This window comes from Amblyomma mixtum, unplaced genomic scaffold, assembly GCF_055824585.1.
Source record: "Amblyomma mixtum isolate Tamu unplaced genomic scaffold, ASM5582458v1 scaffold_15, whole genome shotgun sequence".
Lineage (NCBI taxonomy): Eukaryota > Metazoa > Arthropoda > Arachnida > Ixodida > Ixodidae > Amblyomma > Amblyomma mixtum.
In genome coordinates this window covers 1,276,259-1,282,630 of record NW_028317684.1, presented here as the reverse complement: position 1 = coordinate 1,282,630, position 6,372 = coordinate 1,276,259, and positions in this window count along the sequence as shown.

Here is a 6,372-nt window from a genome sequence, read left to right as displayed (position 1 = left end):
TCACCTTCACCATACCAAGCAACACCTTCACCATACCAAGCATCACCTTCACCATACCAAGCATCACCTTCACCATACCAAGCATCACCTTCACCATACCAAGCATCACCTTCACCATACCAAGCATCACCTTCACCATACCAAGCATCACCTTCACCATACCAAGCATCACCTTCACCATACCAAGCATCACCTTCACCATAGCAAGCATCACCTTCACCATACCAAGCATCACCTTCACCATACCAAGCATCACCTTCACCATAGCAAGCATCACATTCACCGTACCAAGCATCACCTTCACCGTACCAAGTATCACCTTCACCGTACCAAGCGTCACCTTCACCGTACCAAGCGTCACCTTCACCGTACCAAGCGTCACCTTCACCGTACCAAGCGTCACCTTCACCGTACCAAGCGTCACCTCCACCATAGCAAGCGTCACCTCCACCATAGCAAGCATCACCTCCACCATAGCAAGCATCACCTCCACCATAGCAAGCATCACCTCCACCATAGCAAGCATCACCTTCACCATAGCAAGCATCACCTTCACCATAGCAAGCATCACCTTCACCATAGCAAGCATCACCTTCACCATACCAAGCATCACCTTCACCATACCAAGCATCACCTTCACCATACCAAGCACCACCTTCACCATACCAAGCATCACCTTCACCATGCCAAGCATCACCTTCACCATGCCAAGCATCACCTTCACCATGCCAAGCATCACCTTCACCATGCCAAGCATCACCTTCACCATGCCAAGCATCACCTTCACCATGCCAAGCATCACCTTCACCATACCAAGCATCACCTTCACCATACCAAGCATCACCTTCACCATACCAAGCATCACCTTCACCATACCAAGCATCACCTTCACCATACCAAGCATCACCTTCACCATACCAAGCATCACCTTCACCATACCAAGCATCACCTTCACCATACCAAGCATCACCTTCACCATAGCAAGCATCACCTTCACCATAGCAAGCATCACCTCCACCATAGCAAGCCTCACCTCCACCATAGCAAGCATCACCTCCACCATAGCAAGCATCACCTCCACCATAGCAAGCATCACCTCCACCATAGCAAGCATCACCTTCACCAAAGCAAGCATCACCTTCACCAAAGCAAGCATCACCTTCACCATAGCAAGCATCACCTTCACCATAGCAAGCATCACCTTCACCATAGCAAGCATCACCTCGACCATAGCAAGCATCACCTCGACCATAGCAAGCATCACCTCCACCATAGCAAGCATCACCTCCACCATAGCAAGCATCACCTCCACCATAGCAAGCATCACCTCCACCATAGCAAGCATCACCTCCACCATAGCAAGCATCACCTCCACCATAGCAAGCATCACCTTCACCATAGCAAGCAACACCTCCACCATAGCAAGCATCACCTTCACCATACCAAGCATCACCTTCACCATAGCAAGCATCACCTTCACCATAGCAAGCATCACCTTCACCATACCAAACATCGCCTTCACCGTACCAAGCATCGCCTTCACCGTACCAAGCATCGCCTTCACCGTACCAAGCATCGCCTTCACCGTACCAAGCATCGCCTTCACCGTACCAAGCATCGCCTTCACCGTACCAAGCATCGCCTTCACCGTACCAAGCATCCCCTTCACCGTACCAAGCATCACCTTCACCGTACCAAGCATCACCTTCACCGTACCAACTATCACCTTCACCGTACCAACTATCACCTTCACCGTACCAACTATCACCTTCACCGTACCAACTATCACCTTCACCGTACCAACTATCACCTTCACCGTACCAAGTATCACCTTCACCATACCAAGTATCACCTTCACCATACCAAGTATCACCTTCACCATACCAAGTATCACCTTCACCATACCAAGTATCACCTTCACCATACCAAGTATCACCTTCACCATACCAAGCATCACCTTCACCATACCAAGCATCACCTTCACCATACCAAGCATCACCTTCACCATACCAAGCATCACCTTCACCATACCAAGCAACACCTTCACCATACCAAGCATCACCTTCACCATACCAAGCAACACCTTCACCATACCAAGCATCACCTTCACCATACCAAGCATCACCTTCACCATACCAAGCATCACCTTCACCATAGCAAGCATCACCTTCACCATAGCAAGCATCACCTTCACCATAGCAAGCATCACCTTCACCATACCAAGCATCACCTTCACCATACCAAGCATCACCTTCACCATAGCAAGCATCACCTTCACCATAGCAAGCATCACCTTCACCGTACCAAGCATCACCTTCACCGTACCAAGCGTCACCTTCACCGTACCAAGCGTCACCTTCACCGTACCAAGCGTCACCTCCACCATAGCAAGCGTCACCTCCACCATAGCAAGCATCACCTCCACCATAGCAAGCATCACCTCCACCATAGCAAGCATCACCTCCACCATAGCAAGCATCACCTCCACCATAGCAAGCATCACCTTCACCATAGCAAGCATCACCTTCACCATAGCAAGCATCACCTTCACCATAGCAAGCATCACCTTCACCATAGCAAGCATCACCTTCACCATAGCAAGCATCACCTTCACCATAGAAAGCATCACCTTCACCATAGCAAGCATCACCTTCACCATAGCAAGCATCACCTTCACCATACCAAGCATCACCTCCACCATACCAAGCATCACCTTCACCATAGCAAGCATCACCTTCACCATACCAAGCATCACCTTCACCATACCAAGCATCACCTTCACCATACCAAGCATCACCTTCACCATACCAAGCATCACCTTCACCATACCAAGCATCAGCTCCACCATAGCAAGCATCACCTTCACCATACCAAGCATCACCTTCACCATAGCAAGCATCACCTTCACCATACCAAGCATCACCTTCACCATACCAAGCATCACCTTCAGCATACCAAGCATCACCTTCACCATACCAAGCATCACCTTCACCATACCGCGCATCACCTTCACCATAGCAAGCATCACCTTCACCATAGCAAGCATCACATTCACCATAGCAAGCATCACCTTCACCGTACCAAGCATCACCTTCACCGTACCAAGCATCACCTTCACCGTACCAAGCATCACCTTCACCGTACCAACCATCACCTTCACCGTACCAAGCATCACCTTCACCGTACCAAGCATCACCTTCACCGTACCAAGCATCACCTTCACCGTACCAAGCATCACCTTCACCGTACCAAGCATCACCTTCACCGTACCAAGCATCACCTTCACCGTACCAAGCATCACCTTCACCGTACCAACTATCACCTTCACCGTACCAAGTATCACCTTCATCGTACCAAGTATCACCTTCACCGTACCAAGTATCACCTTCAACATACCAAGCATCACCTTCACCATACCAAGCATCACCTTCACCATACCAAGCATCACCTTCACCATACCAAGCATCACCTTCACCATACCAAGCATCACCTTCACCGTAACAAGCATCACCTTCACCGTAACAAGCATCACCTTCACCGTACCAAGCATCACCTTCACCGTACCAAGCATCACCTTCACCGTACCAAGCATCACCTTCACCGTACCAAGCATCACCTTCACCGTACCAAGCATCACCTTCAACCTTCCAAGCATCACCTTCACCGTACCAAGCATCACCTTCACCGTACCAAGCATCACCTTCACCGTACCAAGCATCACCTTCACCGTACCAACTATCGCCTTCACCGTACCAACTATCACCTTCACCGTACCAACTATCACCTTCACCGTACCAAGTATCACCTTCACCGTACCAAGTATCACCTTCACCGTACCAAGTATCACCTTCACCGTACCAAGTATCACCTTCACCGTACCAAGTATCACCTTCACCGTACCAAGTATCACCTTCACCGTACCAAGTATCACCTTCACCGTACCAAGCATCACCTTCACCGTACCAAGCATCACCTTCACCATACCAAGCATCACCTTCACCATACCAAGTATCACCTTCACCCTACCAAGCATCACCTTCACCGTACCAAGCATCACCTTCACCGTACCAAGCATCACCTTCACCGTAGCAAGCATCACCTTCACCGTAGCAAGCATCACCTTCACCGTAGCAAGCATCACCTTCACCGTAGCAAGCATCACCTTCACCGTAGCAAGCATCACCTTCACCGTAGCAAGCATCACCTTCACCGTAGCAAGCATCACCTTCACCGTAGCAAGCATCACCTTCACCGTAGCAAGCATCACCTTCACCGTAGCAAGCATCACCTTCACCGTAGCAAGCATCACCTTCACCGTAGCAAGCATCACCTTCACCGTACCAAGCATCACCTTCACCATAGCAAGCATCACCTTCACCATAGCAAGCATCACCTCCACCATAGCAAGCATCACCTTCACCATAGCAAGCATCACCTTCACCATAGCAAGCATCACCTTCACCATACCAAGCATCACCTTCACCATACCAAGCATCACCTTCACCATACCAAGCATCACCTTCACCATACCAAGCATCACCTTCACCATACCAAGCATCACCTTCACCATACCAAGCATCACCTTCACCATAGCAAGCATCACCTTCACCATAGCAAGCATCACCTCCACCATAGCAAGCCTCACCTCCACCATAGCAAGCATCACCTCCACCATAGCAAGCATCACCTCCACCATAGCAAGCATCACCTCCACCATAGCAAGCATCACCTTCACCAAAGCAAGCATCACCTTCACCAAAGCAAGCATCACCTTCACCATAGCAAGCATCACCTTCACCATAGCAAGCATCACCTTCACCATAGCAAGCATCACCTCGACCATAGCAAGCATCACCTCGACAATAGCAAGCATCACCTCCACCATAGCAAGCATCACCTCCACCATAGCAAGCATCACCTCCACCATAGCAAGCATCACCTCCACCATAGCAAGCATCACCTCCACCATAGCAAGCATCACCTCCACCATAGCAAGCATCACCTTCACCATAGCAAGCATCACCTCCACCATAGCAAGCATCACCTTCACCATACCAAGCATCACCTTCACCATAGCAAGCATAACCTTCACCATAGCAAGCATCACCTTCACCATACCAAACATCGCCTTCACCGTACCAAGCATCGCCTTCACCGTACCAAGCATCGCCTTCACCGTACCAAGCATCGCCTTCACCGTACCAAGCATCGCCTTCACCGTACCAAGCATCGCCTTCACCGTACCAAGCATCGCCTTCACCGTACCAAGCATCCCCTTCACCGTACCAAGCATCACCTTCACCGTACCAAGCATCACCTTCACCGTACCAACTATCACCTTCACCGTACCAACTATCACCTTCACCGTACCAACTATCACCTTCACCGTACCAACTATCACCTTCACCGTACCAACTATCACCTTCACCGTACCAAGTATCACCTTCACCATACCAAGTATCACCTTCACCATACCAAGTATCACCTTCACCATACCAAGTATCACCTTCACCATACCAAGTATCACCTTCACCATACCAAGTATCACCTTCACCATACCAAGCATCACCTTCACCATACCAAGCATCACCTTCACCATACCAAGCATCACCTTCACCATACCAAGCATCACCTTCACCATACCAAGCATCACCTTCACCATACCAAGCAACACCTTCACCATACCAAGCATCACCTTCACCATACCAAGCAACACCTTCACCATACCAAGCATCACCTTCACCATACCAAGCATCACCTTCACCATACCAAGCATCACCTTCACCATAGCAAGCATCACCTTCACCATAGCAAGCATCACCTTCACCATAGCAAGCATCACCTTCACCATACCAAGCATCACCTTCACCATACCAAGCATCACCTTCACCATAGCAAGCATCACCTTCACCATAGCAAGCATCACCTTCACCGTACCAAGCATCACCTTCACCGTACCAAGCGTCACCTTCACCGTACCAAGCGTCACCTTCACCGTACCAAGCGTCACCTCCACCATAGCAAGCGTCACCTCCACCATAGCAAGCATCACCTCCACCATAGCAAGCATCACCTCCACCATAGCAAGCATCACCTCCACCATAGCAAGCATCACCTCCACCATAGCAAGCATCACCTTCACCATAGCAAGCATCACCTTCACCATAGCAAGCATCACCTTCACCATAGCAAGCATCACCTTCACCATAGCAAGCATCACCTTCACCATAGCAAGCATCACCTTCACCATAGCAAGCATCACCTTCACCATAGCAAGCATCACCTTCACCATAGCAAGCATCACCTTCACCATACCAAGCATCACCTCCACCATACCAAGCATCACCTTCACCATAGCAAGCATCACCTTCA